This window comes from Lepidochelys kempii, chromosome 3, assembly GCF_965140265.1.
Source record: "Lepidochelys kempii isolate rLepKem1 chromosome 3, rLepKem1.hap2, whole genome shotgun sequence".
Taxonomy (NCBI): domain Eukaryota; kingdom Metazoa; phylum Chordata; order Testudines; family Cheloniidae; genus Lepidochelys; species Lepidochelys kempii.
Window position 1 is genome coordinate 20385194 of NC_133258.1, and position 20229 is coordinate 20405422.

The window sequence follows — 20229 nt, forward strand, 5'->3', positions numbered from 1 at the left end:
ACTGTGATATTCTGAATGTATAAATGCCTTCACTTTAGGTTGGACTGAAGGAGCCTGTCTGCAGCAAGTTGGCTATGTGACAAGGGCTGCTTGTTTTCTAATTGAGTTACTTCGATTTGAAAAACCTCAAAGACTTCGCTGACGTCTCTAACATGGAATATACTAGAGGGATATGGATAAAAGAAAAGAGGCTGGTGGAGTTCAAGGCACTGTTTATTACCTTTGAACATTACTGAATAAAGGGAGGTTGAGCTTTTCTGTGAGGAGAATGCGGCATTCACACTCAACTGTACTGATTTGTAAGAGTGTCTCTCCCCTTAATCGTATCCTTTTCTCTTTAATCTGTATACTTTATAAACCTTATCTTCTTTTCTGACCCTACCTTTTGAGCTAATCCCTAATGGCCTATGCCTCTATAGGTCTATTCACTCTTAAAAAGATGCTTATCATTTCCAGCAGTACCACGGGTGACAAGAGTGTGTAGCGTCCATCCAAAGGGTTTGTCAGCTGCCATTTCAAAAGACCCATGTTACATACCCATTGGAGCAAAGTGGTTAGCACTAAAATATACTGGAGATTTTCTTGGGCTTCCTAAAAGTTTAGTAGGTAGAAAGAAAGAAAGAAAGAAAGAAAGAAAGAAAGAAAGAAAGAAAGAAAGAAAGAAAGAAAGAAAGAAAGAAAGAAAGAAAGAAAGAAAGAAAGACTTTTACATTAGGCGGAGGGCACACACAATTTCAAGCTGAATTTTATCGATGGGAGCACATGTCTAAGAGTCCAACACAAGTGAAAATAGTGTCCCAGGTGTCCAGCACATCTGAAATCAGGGCACCCAAGACACTGTGGACCAGATGTTCAGAAAAGCTCATCTTCTGCTTAGGCACCTAAATAAAGTGGCCAAATTTTCAGAAAAGCAGAACACATAGGATGCTGAGCACTTTTGAAATCTGGCCTCATATGAGCAAAAGGCGTGCCAGTGAGTTCCTATGAATGGGTAGTGGTGTTAGTTTTTAAGCCAATCTAGAAATATTTTGTGACCTGACTGATGATTTTTAAAGCTTGGGGTTTTAATACTTGTGTGGCTAGAGTCCCACAGAATGTGGTACCATCTCAGAAAAATATGGGTAATTTTTTTTAAGTGCAACTAACTGACGATTAGCGTGATTGCACGGTGGCACAAATGATATGCATATGCAGTTAGAGCTGGGCAACAATTTTCATCAGAACTTTTTTTCATTGAAAAATGCAGACTTGGCTCAACCAAAATATTTCATGAAATTGTGTTGATTTCAGTGAATTATTTCAGTTGGGGGGGAATGGGAAAAATCAGAAATATTAAAGTAGTTCATTTTGAAATTTCTAAAATATATTAAGCTTCAGAGGGGTAGCCGTGTTAGTCTGGATCTGTAAAAGCGGCAAACAGTCTTGTGGCACCTTATAGACAATACGTCTGTTAGTCTATAAGGTACCACAGGACTCTTTGCCTAAAATATATTGTTTCAAGTTTTCGGGCTAGATTCACAAGTGCACTTAGTTACCTCTGGCATTCAGAAACCCAAGAGCAAAACCCTATATCCCCATGGTCAGGACACTCATCTGGGATGTGCGAGGTCCAGATTCAAATACCTGCTCTAGAGCAGGGATTTTGTTGCGTATCTGCTAGGCGAGTCTGTTGCCTGATTTGTGAGTAGTTATTGATTTTTAAGACTTTCCAATTAGTCACTGATTAAAATTCTGAGATTTAAAAGGTTCTAATCCCAGAATCATGTACAAGAGAATTAAGTTCAGTGTCAGGATGAGAACTCTGGTGTATACAGTGATGGCACTCACACTGAGAGCAAAGCAAAGCTTTAAATACTTTTATTAGCATAATGGGTAAAAGCCAACCCAAAAGGGAATGTAGCTATAATGTAAAATAAAGATAGTGTCCAACACCATCCCTAACATATACTCCTTCCCTTCTCATGGAGATGTAATTGTGGGAGACAGGCAGTGTTTCAGGAAGGCTCCTAATCTGCCTCTGGCATGCTAAATGAGTTTGATGGTCAAGATCTCAAAGCTAACATGGTGGTTTGGCCTATCATAAGGCTAGGTGAAAGCCATGAATATTCAAATAAACACCCAGTCTCCTTTGTCCATAATTTTTTCCTCACACTAATTATATTGGGGTGTCCTTATCCTATAGGTTAGTATATTAATGATCTCAACTTATTATCATATAGGTCAATTCGTTTGTGATTGTAGTTTTGCAGATGTTCCTATTGTAAAATATCCACAGCTGGTATCCGTTCATATTCCTGTGGATACCTGGTATCATTATATACAAAAATCCCCTAACTGTAATATTCCCAGTTCCCCCATAACTCAGGGTTACTGTTGGGTAACTCACTTATGGTAAGGCTCATAGGTCACAAAGCCTTATGCTAACTACTTAAGCTAAATATAGGGTGTAGGCCTGTACATTTCTTGCGTTACTGCTACACAAAATTCCTTTAAGCTAGCCCTGGAGGCTATGAGTACCCCAGCAATTGGGTTATAGAGTATTCTAAGGTGGGTCCTCTCAATCTTTCCTGTTGAAGCCATTCCACTTTGTATGAAATGCTTAAATATCCATTGGGCCAGAGAGAGTGAGAATGATTATATATCCTGATGGTTAGAATACCCACCGCATAGAGGGGAACAGTAGGGATTCAAATCAGTGTCTCCAACATCTTAGGTGAGTGCCCCAACCATTGGGCTACAACATATAAAGGGAGCACCAGCTCCTCCTTTGTTGAATGCTATCAGCACCCAAGTCCCCTTGTGAATCCAGCTCTTTGCTTTTGTTAAAAAAATGCCCTGAATTAGAAAAAAAAAAACCACTTTGTTTCGGGGCTAACAAAATGTTTTGTTCAACCCAAAATAATTTTTTCCTGACTTTTTGATTCACCAAAAATTCAAAAAAGGTCACTTGACCCAAGTCAAAACAATCATTCCTTTTGCACAGCTATGAATTCAGCGTCATAGTCGTGCTATCACAGTTGGTTTGTATGATACTGCAAATACACTCTGCATAATAAGAATAGTATTTTCTGGTTGTCCCTCACAGTACTTTTTATGTCTTTGTTATAATTTTAGTCATAGCTGTGGAAAGATTCCAGGACTGAGATAATATGTGGCGATCAACTCACCCCCTTCAGCTGCCTAATTTCAGAGGGACCTGCTGGAATCTTAGAGGGTTTTCTTGGTCCATTTCAGACATTAGCTGCAGTTGTTCCTTGTTTTGGTCTGTGTCATTTCACGTTCTCATTAGCTATGATATTGGTGGTATGCAGTATTGCATCAGACTTTTCTGCAATGTGACATTAAGTGGTCATTAGCTTTTAATATAGCCTGGGAGAATTGAGTTCATACCCAGACTCTCTTTATTAATTCATCATATTATAGTAGTATCATAGACAGAAGAGTACAGAAAGCAGAAATTCAGAAAAGTGAATTTAATAGAGAAAAATAATGTCTGATTTTTTCTTAGCTGATTGCAGTCTAACCCTTATCATAGCAGTTCATTTTCCCCCTATCTTGATTTCTTATCCTAATTTATTTTTCCTCTTTTTTTTTTCAGTTTATGTACAGGGCTCAGGGAGACACTCTTGAGATCAGTGTTATGAACACAGCTAGTAAGACTGAAAATAGATCAGAAACACAACAGGATGTATTTTCCTAACACTTTAGAGCATTCTTCCTTTAATTATGAAAAAAAAGAGTTCCATTTTTGTATCATCTGAGGAAGGTATCCATGGTGAACGGCACAACCTTGCCTAACATATTATAGGAATGTGGCTTCTGGCATGAAACAGACACTGCAGTTTGCTGTATTGATTGATTTTCAGGATTTGTGTGGGCAGAAATGGAATTTGTAAATATGTTGACAGAACATAACTTTTCCTTTTCACAGATCACAAAGGCACTCATCAGTAAAGTACAGAGCAGTTCCAGAAGCTAAGGGTGCGAGCTATGTAGCAAAAAATGCTATGTGCCTTGCTCGTGATGTTCTTTGACCAAAGATGGAAATAAATACTATATTTCTGCACAAACAAGCATAACCATGAGAGATAACAAGCTACCAATATTAGTGGGATTTTTTTTTAATTTAGTGGAGAGGACCTTCAATTTGGAATCTCCAATGTATACAATCAGAAAATAAATCCTACGAGTGAATATGAACCACAATGTAACCTACAGATCAGGTGGTGTTTCAAAGATGGTGGAGAAGATAAACTCTTAAGGCTGAGGATGGTAAAGTCTTATGTTTAAATGTTCATTGTATTTGCCATTTTGCAGGTCAGGTCTTTTCAATAAGGTTGGTATCCCAGGTCCTTTTCATTCTCATGCATGCTAATATTGGACATCTATTGCTTCCTTTTACACATCTCCCAGAAGCACTCAGTGCTGAAGGAATCCAATGCCATATTTTTGAAAGCAAAACCACAAAAAGTATTGAGGCATGTCCACAAAATGACTAGCTCTGCACACATATTGAATAATACATTCTGTTTTGCAATCATGCTCCCTGCATTGTGAGCAAACAGCTGCCAAACTGGACCCTGTGTGCCCCTGCCATTGGAGCCATAAGATAAAATGGTTTTCTTGAAATCTCTGCAGCAACGCATCAAAGCTTTAAAAGAAAAGGGTCAGATACTGATTTTGCAAAATTATGCTTCAGGTTACTCAGAACATACGCTGGACATTTTGTGTAATTTTGTTCTGTTTTTTGACATCAGTAAATTTATTTAGGAAAATTTCATGCAGTCCATAAGCACATAAGAATGGCCATATTGAGTCAGATCAAAGGTCCAGCTAGCCCAGTATCCTGTCTTCTGGTAGAGGCCAATGCCATGTGCCCCAGAGGGAATAAACAGAACTGGTAGTTATCAAGTAATCCATCCCCTGTTGCTGATTCCCAAATTCTGGAAGTAAGAGGCGAGGGACACCATCCCTGCCCATCCTGGCTAATAGCCACTGATGGACCTATCCTCCATGAACTTATCTAGTTCTTTTTTGAACTCTGTTATAGTCTTGGCCTTCACATCATCCTCTGGCAAGAAGTTCCACAGATTGACTGTGCGTTGTGTTAAAAAATATTTCCTTTTGTTTGTTTTAAACCTGCTGCCTATTAATTTCATTTGGTGACCCCTAGATCCTGTGTTATGAGAAAGAGTAAATAACACTTCCTTATTTACTTTCTGCACACCAGACATGATTTTATAGACCTCTATCATATCCTCCCTTAGTCAACTTTTTTCCGAGCTAAAAAGTCCCAGTTTTATTAATCTCTCCTTATATGGCAGCCTTTCCATCCCCCTAATCATTTTTGTTGCCCTTTTCTGAAGCTTTTCCAATTCCAATATATCTTTTTTGATATGTGACGACCACATCTGCACGCAGTATTGTTAGGGGCTTATGCCTTCAGCCGCTTACTTCCCTGGTCCTTCTCACATGAACAGAGAGCAATAATACCCGAAGTCCAAAGGTGCAAACAATTCGATGTTTATTGGGGTGAACTTCCAGCAAGCATGATTCCAGTTTCCTTTCTTAGTGTCCCCCTTCCCAGCTCTGACACCACAGAGCCTTACCTGTGTCCCTGTTCCCATTCCCCCCCTTAGCAAAACATGATTCCAATTCCCCCACCCCCATTCCCTGTTCCCATCCCCCCCTTACTTCCTGACTGACTGCAGACTATATAGTAAAACTTGAGTTCTGTTTAGCTATACCTTAACCAATCATTTTACTGAAATTTAACCAACCAATCCTAACATATTGTAACATGATTATTTAACCAATTATATCCCACCACCTTAATTAGCTTACACCCAGCAAAATTAATTATACAGCCGTCAGAAACAATCACAGAACCAGACAGAGATTATACAACAAAACAATAGGGAAATGGGGACTACAGTGATAGAACAAACACAGAAATGAGGATTTCACATCCCAGCTATTGATAAGTGAGTTCTTGCCAGACAGGATGCTATCAAACTAAGTTCCTTTTACATTTTCTAGGCACTTCCCTTTCTCTGGAGATGATAGGCACTATCAGGACACGACTGTATTCCTAAAAGCCCAATAGCACCTTATTTCAATGTGACTAGTATGGAATGTGAGGATGTGACCATTCACTTCCCAGTTTATGGCTGCCTCTGCTGCTTAGCCAAAGATCTTAGCCTAAGCACAGGGCCTCAGACTGTCACAGTAAGAGAAGGCCCTTACACCGGCAGACAGTGATTTTGATTCTTTTTTTTTATACCTCTATAAGTAGCTAAGTGATAAAAATACAGCTAAATTCTTAGAGTTTAGGCCTTTACAAACAGGCCTGCATATCTATATCCTAACAAGTATTCAAGATGTGGGCGTACCATGGATTTATATAGAGGCAATATGATATTTTCTGTCTTCTTATCTATCCCTTTCTTAATGATTCCCAACATTCTGTTCGCTTTTTGACTGCCACAGTGACTCCAAGATCTCTTTCTTGAGTGGTAACAGCTAATTTAGACCCCATCATTGTATATGTATATATGGGATTATGTTTTCCGATGTGCATTACTTTGCATTTATCAACATTGAATTTTGTCTGCCATTTTGTTGTCCAATCACCCAGTTTTGAGAGATCCTTGTGTAGCTCTTCACAGTCTGCCTGGGACTTAACTATCTTGAGTAGTTTTGTATCTTCTGCAAATTTTGCCACCTCACTGTTTATCCCTTTTCCCAGATCATTTATGAATATGTTGAATAGTACTGGTCCCAGAACAGACCTCTGGGGGATACGACTATTTACTTTTCTCCATTCTGAAAACTGACCATTTATTCCTACCCTTTGTTTCCTATCTTTTAACCAGTTAACAATTTATGAGAGGACCTTCCCTCTTCTCCCAAGACTGCTTACTTATGAGTAGTCCATGCTACTCATATATGGCCATAATCGTCTTCCATTTAAGAAAATGGGAATCTTTCTGTTCACCTAAATGAGATGAGGATTGGCTCCACACTTCAGAGAATTAATATACCAAATAGTAAAGTAAAGTTTAGAAATCATTGCTGGGGAACCAAAATCCCTCCTCTGAATCAAGCAGAGGGAATCCACATCTCCTCCCTCCCCCGGTGAGTGCCTTAATCACCAGGTTATAAAGTCATTCTGTCTCTCTGGATCAAAGACTATTTATGTATTTATATAAGTGGATCAGCTTCAACAGGAGAGAGTGAGAGCAACCAGCCCCAGAATACCAATGGCCTGATGGTTAGGGAACTCACCAGAGAGGGGGGATGATCTGAATTCAAGACTCTGTTCCAGACTGGGTATTCAAACCTGGGTCTCCTACAGTCCAGGCAAGTCCCCTACCGCTGGGAGAGATGGACAAGGACACACACACACATATGATTTGCTGGCTCTGAAAAACTTTTCCCTCACCATCAAATTGTGTCAGATTTGTGAATAGTTTCATGTCAACTGAAACTGTATTTTTCAGCAAAGTATTACTCCAAAAAGCAAACAAAAGAAATTCTAAGCACCAGATCTGAAAGTGAGAATTCACCAAAATGCTTGCATATAATTTTTTTTTCAGTTCTACTAAAGACTCAGGATTTGGCCCATTATTAGTAAGTCAATATACAGTGCTACAAATGCACTCAAGTCTTTACAAAATAGACAAAGACAATACATGACTAGCAGGATTTAAATAGTAGAAGGAAGAACACCCTCTGAAAACCAGGGTAAGTAACAGATATATTATAAGAAAGTTTTTTGCCCATACTTGCCATACTCTGATGTCAAGAGCGAGAAATAAACCAATTCAATATGATTGCACATAAAGGCTTTCAAATAAATTTCTTGCTAGTCCTTTTCATAAAAAATGCTATAGCATGGGATAATATAGGATTAAATCAAACATGTTGACCCAATTTGATTGAAAAATGAAAGATCTGCTTTAATCAGTTGTTTTAAGATAGTGTCCTCAGCTTCTTAAAATGAGAAAAATATATAGCTTATAAATTAAATAACTAGCAAGGTTTGCCATTTAAGAATGCCATCAAGTAGTAAACTAATTGAGTTTTCAAATTACCAAGATGTAAATTCCTGGAAACACTAGTAAAACTAAAAGGTGAGTTTGTCTAAAATATAAGGCCTTCTTATCTTCCTTTGAAAATAAAATTTGATAGATTGTTAAGACACAGGGAACTTGAACTATGGCATAGAAGCAGATAACAAAGGTATCTCTTCCACTCCTGCATCCTGCAAGTGGCTGATTTTCTCTGGTAAGGAAAGGGAACAACACAGTAAGAAGCTTCTTCCCCACTCCTAAACTCATCGGCTGTTAGTCCTTTCTGGAGTGGAAGGGGAACGAAGAAAGTAGGGACTTTGCTTCTGCTTTTGAGTCCTACCAGTTGCTGCTTCTCTTTCAAATTATGTTTTTTACATATATTGGGCCAGATCTCCAAATGAAGAAATCTGGTGTAGCCCTGATTTGGGTAGGTCAGTTGTGCCTGGAACTTTTATAGAGATGAAGAGTACTAGCAGACTTCTTCCAGGGTGCTGCCCTGACTGTCTTCCTCCACAAAGATCAGGTCTAATTACAGCATCTGAGGATCTCTCCCATAATTTTTATCTTGTCAGAAGTGTAGACATATGATGTGTCAGTAAATTTTCAGAAGACAAGTGTAAAATATGAATAAAGGTGGTGTTTTTTGCTTCCCCTGTTTAACAGAGTCTTCACCCTGTTTACTATTGAAAAGCATAGGGTACAACCCAGTGCCCCCCAAGCTCCCTTGCACAATAATCTGGAGATGTGTGAAAAACAACTCGACTACTCTTAAAATAGCATAGGACCATGGCTCTTCATAAGAGTAGCAGATGATCACATATATTGTTTTGTTAATTACCACCTTGAATTAAGTTATTACCAACCCTCAGACAGAATTAAGTTCATTCAGAAAAATAATAATGAATGCATATGTTGCTGCAGTGACACATAATGAGAAAATTGGGGGTCATCATAAACAGAAAAACTAGCAATAGTCATATATTTGGAATGATGATTTTCAATTGGAAAATACAGGCATTTTGTATCTTTCCTCCTACATAGAAATTAGAGAGAGAAAAGACCTATTTGATGCTCTTGGGTATACCACAGTCAGTGAATGATTCTTCTCTACAGTATTGCCTCCAGATCTTTTTGCCACTCAAATTTTAAAATGACTGCAATAATGGGATTATAAATATTACCCAAATCTCTTCAATTTATATTGATATATGCATCAAAATATCTACATTTCTCAGGTGTCACTAAAGAAGTCAAGAAATCCAACTCATCTGTTTTTATGTAAACTGTATAACAAATGTACCACGAGGACAAATGGTTATCAAGAGTGGCGTCTTATTGGTATTCAGCACCATTGCTACAGCACAAAGAGCAAATATTATAGAAATACAAGAGCCAAAAATAAAAGGGCAACTGTGAGACTCAGGAGGGGAAGCTATTTGTTTTTTGGCCTGAAAGAGTGTTATTTATCTGCTCTATAAATTCTTTTTACAGTCTCCTAGTGATAAGCTACTAATATACTGTAGTGCCCTTTAGGGGAATCAGTGATGTCCTACAAACATAAAAATGGCCATTCTAGGCTGGACCAGTGGTTCACCTAGTCCTATAGCCCGTCTCCCAACAGGGGTCACTGCCAGATGCTTCAGAGGGAATAAAGAGAACAGGATGATTGTCGAGTGATCCGTCCCATTGTCCAGTCCCAGCTTCTGTCAGTCAGACGTTTAGGAATACCCATAGAAAAGCATTGTTTCCCTGAAAATCTTGGCTAATAGGCCAGGGCTGTCCCTAGGGGGGTGCAGGCCAGGGATGGAAGTGACAAATTTGTCTCTTCTGGGACCGACCATGCCGGCCAATCACACCGGCCTGTGGGGCCCCCACAAAGAACAGGAGTGGGGGGGGGGTGTTAGGATAAAGATATTTAGGCCAGTCTGCAAAGGCCTGTATTTTAAGAATTTAGGTGTATTCTTATAACTTGGCTAGTTCTAGAGGTATAAAAGAAAGAATCAAAATCACTGTCTGCTGGTGTAAGGGCCTTCTCTTACTGTGACAGTCTGAGGCCCTGTTCTTAGGCTAAGGCCTTTGGCTAAGCAGCAGAGGCAGCCATAAGCTAGGAAGTGAACAGTCACATCCTCACATTCCAAACTAGTCACATTGAAATAAGGTGCTATTCGGCTGTTAGGCACTATCAGGACAGGATTGTATTCCTATCACCTCCAGAGAAAGGGAAGTGCCTAGAAAATGTAAAAGGAAACTTAGTTTCATAGCATCCTGTCTGGCAAGAACTCACTTATCAATAGCTGGGATGTGGAATTCTCACTTCTGTATTGTTTTGTCATTATAGTTCCCACTTTGCTGTTGTTTGTCTGTATAATCTCTGTCTGGTTCTGTGATTGTTCCTGTCTGCTGTATAATTAATTTTGCTGGGTGTAAACTAATTAAGGTGGTGGGATATAATTGGTTACATAATCATGTTACAATGTGAAAAGGAGTACTTGTGGCACCTTAAAGACTAACCAATTTATTAGAGCATAAGCTTTCGTGAGCTACAGCTCACTTCCTCAGATGCATATCGTGGAAACTGCAGCAGGCTTTATATATACACAGAGAATATGAAACAATACCTACTCCCACCCCACTGTCCTGCTGGTAATAGCTTATCTAAAGTGATCATCAGGTGGGCCATTTCCAGCACAAATCCAGGTTTTCTCACCCTCCACCCCCCCACACAAATTCACTCTCCTGCTGGTGATAGCCCATCCAAAGTGACAACTCTTTACACAATGTGCATGACAATCAAGTTGGGCTATTTCCTGCACAAATCCAGGTTTTCTCACATCCCCCCCACCCCCATACACACACAAACTCACTCTCCTGCTGGTAATAGCTCATCCAAACTGACCACTCTTCAAGTTTAAATCCAAGTTAAACCAGAACATCTGGGGGGGGGGTAGGAAAAAACAAGAGGAAACAGGCTACCTTGCATAATGACTTAGCCACTCCCAGTCTCTATTTAAGCCTAAATTAATAGTATCCAATTTGCAAATGAATTCCAATTCAGCAGTTTCTCGCTGGAGTCTGGATTTGAAGTTTTTTTGTTTTAAGATAGCGACCTTCATGTCTGTGATTGTGTGACCAGAGAGATTGAAGTGTTCTCCGACTGGTTTATGAATGTTATAATTCTTGACATCTGATTTGTGTCCATTTATTCTTTTACGTAGAGACTGTCCAGTTTGACCAATGTACATGGCAGAGGGGCATTGCTGGCACATGATGGCATTATCACATTGGTGGATGTGCAGGTGAACGAGCCTCTGATAGTGTGGCTGATGTTATTGGGCCCTGTGATGGTGTCCCCTGAATAGATATGTGGGCACAATTGGCAACGGGCTTTGTTGCAAGGATAAGTTCATGATACAGTTCTGTGGTGACCTAGAATCCTATTTTCGACGTCTCCGACTCAAGGAATATTTCCAAAATACCTCTGAACAGCATACTAATCCACAGAGTTCTCCCTACCAACACTACAGAAAGAGGGATTCTAGGTGGACTCCTCCTGAAGGTCGAAACAGCAGACTGGACTTCTACATAGAGTGCTTCCGCCGACGTGCACGGGCTGAAATTGTGGAAAAGCAGCATCACTTGCCCCATAACCTCAGCCATGCGGAACGCAATGCCATCCACAGCCTCAGAAACAACTCTGACATCATAATCAAAAAGGCTGATAAAGGAGGTGCTGTTGTCATCATGAATAGGTCGGAATATGAACAAGAGGCTGCTCGGCAGCTCTCCAACACGAGTTTCTACAAGCCATTACCCTCTGATCCCACTGAGAGTTACCAAAAGCAACTACAGCATTTGCTCAAGAAACTTCCTGAAAAAGCACAAGATCAAATCCGCACAGACACACCCCTGGAACCCCGACCTGGGATATTCTATCTACTACCCAAGATCCATAAACCTGGAAATCCTGGGCGCCCCATCATCTCAGGCATTGGCACCCTGACAGCAGGATTGTCTGGCTATGTAGACTCCCTCCTCAGGCCCTACGCTACCAGCACTCCCAGCTACCTTCGAGACACCACTGACTTCCTGAGGAAACTTCAATCCATTGGTGATCTTCCTGATAACACCATCCTGGCCACTATGGATGTAGAAGCCCTCTACACCAACATTCCACACAAAGATGGACTACAAGCCGTCAAGAACACTATCCCCGATACTGTCACGGCTAACCTGGTAGCTGAACTTTGTGACTTTGTCCTTACCCATAACTACTTCACATTTGGGGACAATGTATACCTTCAGATCAGCGGCACTGCTATGGGTACCCGCATGGCCCCACAATATGCCAACATTTTTATGGCTGATTTAGAACAACGCTTCCTCAGCTCTCGTCCCCTAAAGCCCCTACTCTACTTGCGCTATATTGATGACATCTTCATCATCTGGACCCATGGAAAAGAAGCCCTTGAGGAATTCCACCATGATTTCAACAATTTCCATCCCACCACCAACCTCAGCCTGGTCCAGTCCACACAAGAGATCCACTTCCTGGACACTACAGTGCTAATAAACAATGGTCACATAAACACCACCCTATACCGGAAACCTACTGACTGCTATTCCTACCTGCATGCCTCCAGCTTTCACCCTGACCACACCAGTGAATTTGTGTGGGGGGGTGGAGGGTGAGAAAACCTGGATTTGTGCTGGAAATGGCCCACCTGATGATCACTTTAGATAAGCTATTACCAGCAGGACAGTGGGGTGGGAGTAGGTATTGTTTCATATTCTCTGTGTATATATAAAGCCTGCTGCAGTTTCCATGATATGCATCTGAGGAAGTGAGCTGTAGCTCACGAAAGCTTATGCTCTAATAAATTGGTTAGTCTCTAAGGTGCCACAAGTACTCCTTTTCTTTTTGCAAATACAGACTAACACGGCTGTTACTCTGAAACCTGTCATGTTACAATGTGTTAGGATTGGTTAGTTAAATTTCAGGAAAATGATTGGTTAAGGTATAGCTAAGCAGAACTCAAGTTTTACTATATAATCTGTAGTCAATGAGGAAGTGAGTAGGTGTGGGTGGGTGTGGGGGGGGAGGGAGATGGGAACAGGGAATGGGGTAAGAAAATTGGAATCATGTTTTGCTAAAGGGGGAAATGGGAACAGGTAATGGGAGTAAGGAAGTTGGAATCATGTTTGGCTAAGGGTAGGAATGGGAACAGGGACACAGGTGTAAGGCTCTGTGGTGTCAGAGCTGGGAAGGAGGATACTAAGGAAGGAAACTGGAATCATGCTTGCTGGAAGTTCACCCCAATAAACATCGAATTGTTTGCACCTTTGGACTTCAGGTATTGTTGCTCTCTGTTCATGCGAGAAGGACCAGGGAAGTAAGTGGGTGAAGGAATAAGCCCCCTAACAGGGGGCAGAGGACATAAGTGATGGATTCATCTCTTCTGGGACCAACCATGCTGGCCAATCACCCCAGTCCACGGGTCCCCCAAAGCGCGGGGGCCAGGGCAGTTGCCCCGATTTGCCCTATCCAAGGGACCACTCTGCTAATAGCCATTGATGGACCTATCCTCCATGAACTTACTTAATTCTTTTTATAACCTTTTCTGGTCTTCACAACATTCCCTGGCAACAAGTTCAACCGATTGACTGTGCATTATATGAAGAAATACTTCCTTTTGTTTGTTTTAAACCTGTTGCATATTAATTTCATTGGATGGCCCCTGTTCTTGTGTAACCTAAAGGGATAAATAATACTTCCTTACTGACTTTCTCCACAGCATTAATCATTTTATAGACCTCTATCATATCCTCCCTTAGTCGTCTACTTTTCTAAGGTGAACAGTCCAAGTCTTTTTAATGTCTCCTCAAACGGAAGTTGTTCCATACCCTGAATAATTTTTGTTGCCATTCTCTGTACTTTTTCCAGTTCTAATGTATCTTTGTTGAGAGAGGCTGACCAGAACTTCATGCAGTATTTAGGGTGTGGGCATAACATGGATTTATATAATGACATAATGATATTTCCATTTTATCTATCTTTTTCCTTATGGTTCCTAACATTCTGTTAGCTTTTTTGAATACCTCTGCTCATTGAGTGGATGTTTTCAGAGAATAATCCACGACTCCAAGATCTCTTTCTTGAGTTGTAACAGTTAATTTAGACCCCCATCATTTTGTATGTATAGTTGGGATTATGTTTTCCAATGTGCTTTACTTCGCACTTATCAACATTGAATTTCATCAGCCCATTTTGTTGCCCAGTCATTCAGTTTTATGAGATCCCTTTGTAACTCTTCAAAGTCAGCTTTGGATTTATCTTAAGTAACTTTGTATCATCTGCAAACTTTGTCATCTCCCTGTTTATGCCCTTTACCAGATCATTTACGAATATATTGAACAGCACTAGTTCCAGTATAGATCCTTGGGAGAACCTACTATTTACCTCTCTTCACTGTGAAAACTGATCATTTATTCCTATCCTTTGTTTCCTAGCTTTTAAACAGTTACTGATTTATGAGAGGACCTTCCCTCTTATCCCATTACTGCTTACTGTGCTTAAGAGCCTTTAGTGAGGGACCTTGTCAAAAGGCCTCCTGAAAGTCCAAATACACTATATCAGCTGGATCACCATTGTCCACATGCTTGTTGACCCCCTCAAAGATTTTTAATAGATTGGTGAGGCGTAATTTCCCTTTACAAAAGCCATGTTGGTTCTTCTCCAACATATCATGTTCGTCTATGTGTCTGATAATTTTATCCTTTACTATAGGTTTTAACCAATTTGCCTGGTACTGAAGTTTGGTTTACCAGCCTGTAATTGCCAGGATTGCCTCTCGAATATTTTCTAAAAATTGACATTACATTAGTTATCCTCCAGTCATCTGGTACAGAGGCTGATTTAAGTGATAGTTTACATACCACAGTTTTTTACCCCAAGAACAGACCCATGGATCCCAGAGTAGCCCTTCTATTGCTTACTTCCGGGTTCCCAAGATGTTGACCTATAAATCTGTTCATACAAGGTGAAAGGAGGGGGCCTGACCTACTAGAATTGCCAGGGTTTACATCTCCCTATGCCCTTCAGGAAACTCTCCAGGACAGACTAGATCTGTTCACCCCTGGGAGCACACAGACACAGCCCTCCGCTCAAAGGATTGACACCCTGGCAGTACGTTTCCAGAACAAAGTGTTTTATTTAGTATAACCATCCTTTCCTCATAAAATTAACCTAAACCTAATTAAACAGAAATAAATCCCTTAGAATGGGTATGCAAGTTAAAGTACCCCAGACCATAAATGTCATACAGTTGGAATTGCTTAACTGATTATGTTCTGCACATGGAGATCAGTCATATGCAGGACCCTGACAGCAACCTTAATAAACCCTAAACTTTATACAGAGTAACATAAACATACACATCACAGACACTCATCTTTATTATCCCAAGCATATGCATTCATTAACCCTATTTCTATTCTATCTCCTATACTATAGTTAGCATGCTTACCCTCTGTAGGCTTCGCTCTCTCTGTTCTGTCAGGGTCATTCTGCTCTGTCCCAGCATCGCCACCGCTGCTGCTGCTGTCACCCTGCAGTTGCTTCTGCTTCTGATTTCTTTACTCTTTTAAGTTTCTTCTGACCTCTTCCTGTTCTCCTTCTTCTCCTGCTCCCATCTTGACTGTCTTTTGCCTGCTTGCTCTCTGCCTTATATTCAGTTTTTGGCCTGTTCTGATTGGCTTAGTTTTCAATCCTATTATTAGCATACCTATTCTCCAAACACCTCCAGACCTGCTGTGATGGGTCCATACTTATAGGTCAATCACAACTGCTAAATCTGGTTGCCAGTCATAACTGTTGCACAACAAGTTTTAGTATTATGGGATATTACTATTATGTGATGGTGACCCTCAGATGTTTTTGGACTGAGTATGGCTGACTGACCCCTCCCTGAAGTTTTGGAGTGACCTCAGTCCATATTTACCCAGCAACACCTCAGCCATAGATTAAACTTCTTAGAACAGCCATCGCTTTGTCCTTGGCTGTGTACCAACACTGATCGCACACTTAAATTATTAGACTTTTAAACTATAAACTATCATCTTATTTCTTAATATATACTTATTCGTTAACTTGTGTATCTTAATGTTATGGTGTACTGCTGCCACCCCATTTCTCACCAATCTAATTAATTTGATTTCTGTTTTTCCCCTCTTTTCAGTTAATGGTCACAGAGCATTGTTCTCCAGTGCTGTGCTTGGAAAAAAAATAGAGCAGCTCAAAATCCTTTGTATCAAGTTAGTAGTTCTGCATTTTCATATCTGAGTTCCTTCTGAACCCTTGGGTGAATACCATCTGGTCCTGGAGACTTATTACTGTTTAATTTATCAATTTGTTCCAAAATCTCCTCTAATGACAACTCAATCTGGAACAGTTCGTCAGATCTGTCACCTAAAAAGAATGGCTCAAGTGTGAGAATCTCCCTCACATCCTCGGCAGTGAAGACCAATTCAAAGAATTCATGTAGCTTCTCCACAACAGCCTTGTCTTCCTTAATTGCTCCTTTAACATCTCAATAATCCAGTGGCCCCACTGATTGTTTGGCAGGCTTCCTGCTTCTGATATACTTTTAAAAATGCTTGTTTTTGTGCTTTTGCTAGTTGTTCTTCTAATTTTTTTTTTTGGCCTGCCTAATTATATTTTTATTCTTGACTTACCAGAGTTTCTGCTCCTTTCTATTTTCCTCAGTAGGATTTGACTTCCAATTTTTAAAGGGTGCCTTTTTGTCTCTAACTGCCTCTTTTACTCTGTCATTGATTAGCTGCCGACAATCTCTCAGTGTTGGGCTGCAGTATTCTCAGGGCTAGCCCAATGGCTCGAACACTGAGGAGCAGAATTGCACCAGGAATGTCAGCTGACAAGTGACTGATAGTCAGCCCTAGAAAGGACTTCAAATGCAGTCTATTGATTGTATCATCACTTTCCCAGGTATGAATTGAGTACTCTTGGTTGTGTGACAAGAACGCTGATCCATTGCCATTGCAGTCAGAGACATTTGCAACCCACTGTGACCAAGACATTTTTGAACGTGTTCAATCTTTACAATTGCAGAGCAGACCAAGATCTGAATATCTTTCTCAATGGACATCACTTGTAACATGAATTCTACCCAGTCCATCTTGGAGTAACCCTAGATACATATCTCACATCACTTAACCACCTGAGGGAAACTGTGGCTAAAATGAAGACATATAACAACCTTCTCAGAAAATTGACCAGTACTTCATGGGGAGTAAATGCTCAGATTCTCTGATCATCTGATTTAGCCCTCTATCACGCTACAGCAGAATACTGTGCTCTGGCTCCATTCATCTCATGTCAAGTTGGTTCACATACAACTATACTCAACCATGTGCATCGTAGCTGGGACAATTTGACCCACACCTATACTGGGGTTCCCCATATTAAACAACATCACTCTTCCACACACCCATCATGAGGTTGCTAGAGCCAGAATGGTTGAGAAGATCAGTGCAAAGCTGAGCCTACCACTATTCACAGACCCCTTCAACCACACAGTAGCATGCTTGTCATCAAGGCAGCTGTTGTGGGGCCACTCTTTCTGCCCAGATTTCTCTACAACGTCAGTATGGCATGAAGAATGGTTTGCAACTGATGTCAGAAAAAAGTCTCTTGTAATTAACCTGACTAAGAATGTACCCAGCCATGCTTGATTTGATTTGCCACACTGCTTATGAGGCCTTTTGAACCTATTTGGAACAGGTCAGGGTCAATGTGAAGCCAGCCTTCATGCTTGGGGCCACTGAGAGGACCCCACATGAGGCTGAGGCCAAAGACAGACAACGTCTCACATCACTGATGACTCACTATATTTGATGGTAGTCCGAGGGCTCTGCACTTCACTGACAAGGCTGCTGCTGCAAATCTTCTTGGCAACCTCCACCTGTGTTCAGAAGACGGTTGTTTAGCCATAGTGGCATTATTTTGGTCCTCTTACCCTGTTCTTTTTATTATTATTTGGGGTATACATTTTATTTGACTCTATTATGGTGTTTTTAAATAGTTTACCTGCATCTTGCAGGCATTTCACTCTTGTGCCTGTTCTTAATTTCCATTTAACTAGCTTCCTCATTTTTTGCGTAGTTCCCCTTTTCGAAGATAAATGCCACTGTGGTGGGTTTCTTTGCTATTTTCCCCACTACAAGAATGCCAAATTCAATTACATAATGGTTGCTGTTATCAAGTGGTTCAGCTATATTCACCTCTTGGACCAGATTCTGTGTGCCACTTAGAACTAAATCAAGAATTGCTTCTCCCCTTGTGGGTTCCAGGACAAGCTGCTCCATGAATGGTGTCTAGAAAGCTAGTCATTAATGGTGTCTAGAAATTTCATCTCTGCATCTCATCCTGAAGAGACATTACCCAGGGAATAAGTCAAACTCAGATTCACAGGTTTTATGGCCAGAAATGACCATTGTGATGACCTACTCTGACACCCAGCACAGCATGGAGCGTCTTCACCAGATGTGTTATAGCAGTGCAGCCACGTCCGTGATGCTGCACTGCTGTAGCGCTTCTAATGTAGACTAGCCCTGAGTCACTCTCTGCTCCTGTTGCTGTGGAAGAATTTCTATGATGGTTTAGTCCAGAGAGACACACGCCATGGGTAGTGTTACCATTGCAAGCTTTCCACAACAAAACCTGAAACCATATGAATCTAACTGGGTTAGATTAAACTTTCTGTTTCCAGAGTGGCACCTGTTTTTTGAGACAGTCTGGTGGCTTCATTCTGGTTTTGTAACAAAACTCGGGTCAGCTGGCCACATGGCAAACCTCCTGGTTTAAACAAGTCAGGCCTTTACAAAACATTTTAAATGTCCTTAAATGCAGATGAACGGATACCAGGAAATTTTGCACAGCTCTCCTTTTGATTGTTTCCCCATCCCCACCTCCACTCAGTGCTGCTCCTTTTCACGTGGACAGGCTGAAACACTGGATGTTCTCAGATATCACAGAGCTTTTGCAGGATTGGGATTCTCAGTCCAAGGGGAAATCTTTGCTTAAACTGAACTCACTAAAGACCAGTGCCCCTCTTTCACAGACAAACACATCAGGAAACTAGTTCAGTCCATTTCTACTGTCACATGAGGGGAAAAGTGTCCTCTTATAAAAAAAAAAAAAGGATAAGGAACTCTACATAGCAATGAGCAGACAACAGGCTTGGTTGGTATTATACTGTATCATGTGCAAAAATACGCACATATTTAAATTCATAAGTCTCCACAATAAGGCTGCACAAGTTGCCCGAGAGATACATCAGCTGGTGAGATGAGATAAGCAGGAACATATAAATAGGTTTTGCTCAAATTCAGAATGTAGAGAGGTAGAGGGAGAGGGTGTGTGTGTGAGAGAGAGAGAGAGAGAGAGAGAGTGAAAGCAATACAAAGACACTTCTCAAAACTATCAAGAAACTCACCCAAACCCCCTGCTTCTTATTACAGTGGCATCAGGGGAGCAGATGACAAAGTGCTAATGGAATGAGGAGACATATCACAAACCTCCGGAGGCTGGGGCAGGGGTATACATTATAGTCAGGTTATTGTGACAGTTTATATGAGACACCAAGGTACGTGCCAGACTTTATCAAGAGAACAGTAATCATTCAAATTGGCATAGATGGAGAACCTCTTCTCTCTCTCTTTTTCCTTTTTTGCAGGCACCTATTACAAGCACACATTGTCTCACACACAAGTCACATTAAATAAAGGCAATAGTCAAGCTGAATTTTACCTGATTGGGTAATGCACAGTATGTTTACCAAATGTTCAGGTGAAAGAAAGACAGACAGAAAGAAGGGTAGATTGTTACAAATTAACAAATATACAGTTCTTAATACTATGCAAAAGGATACTTGAAGAGAACACAAACAATATTCTCCACTTTACAGATGAATAAAATGTCTCTGTAGACGCTGACCTGTGCACAATGCAATTGATTTTGTTTGGTATAATTCATAAAACTAATGAATCCAAGTGATTCACAAGTCTATACTTACCATACAAGTAAATAATACAGGAGACAGATATCTGTTGATATGGAGGGGGAGGATGTAATACTAGT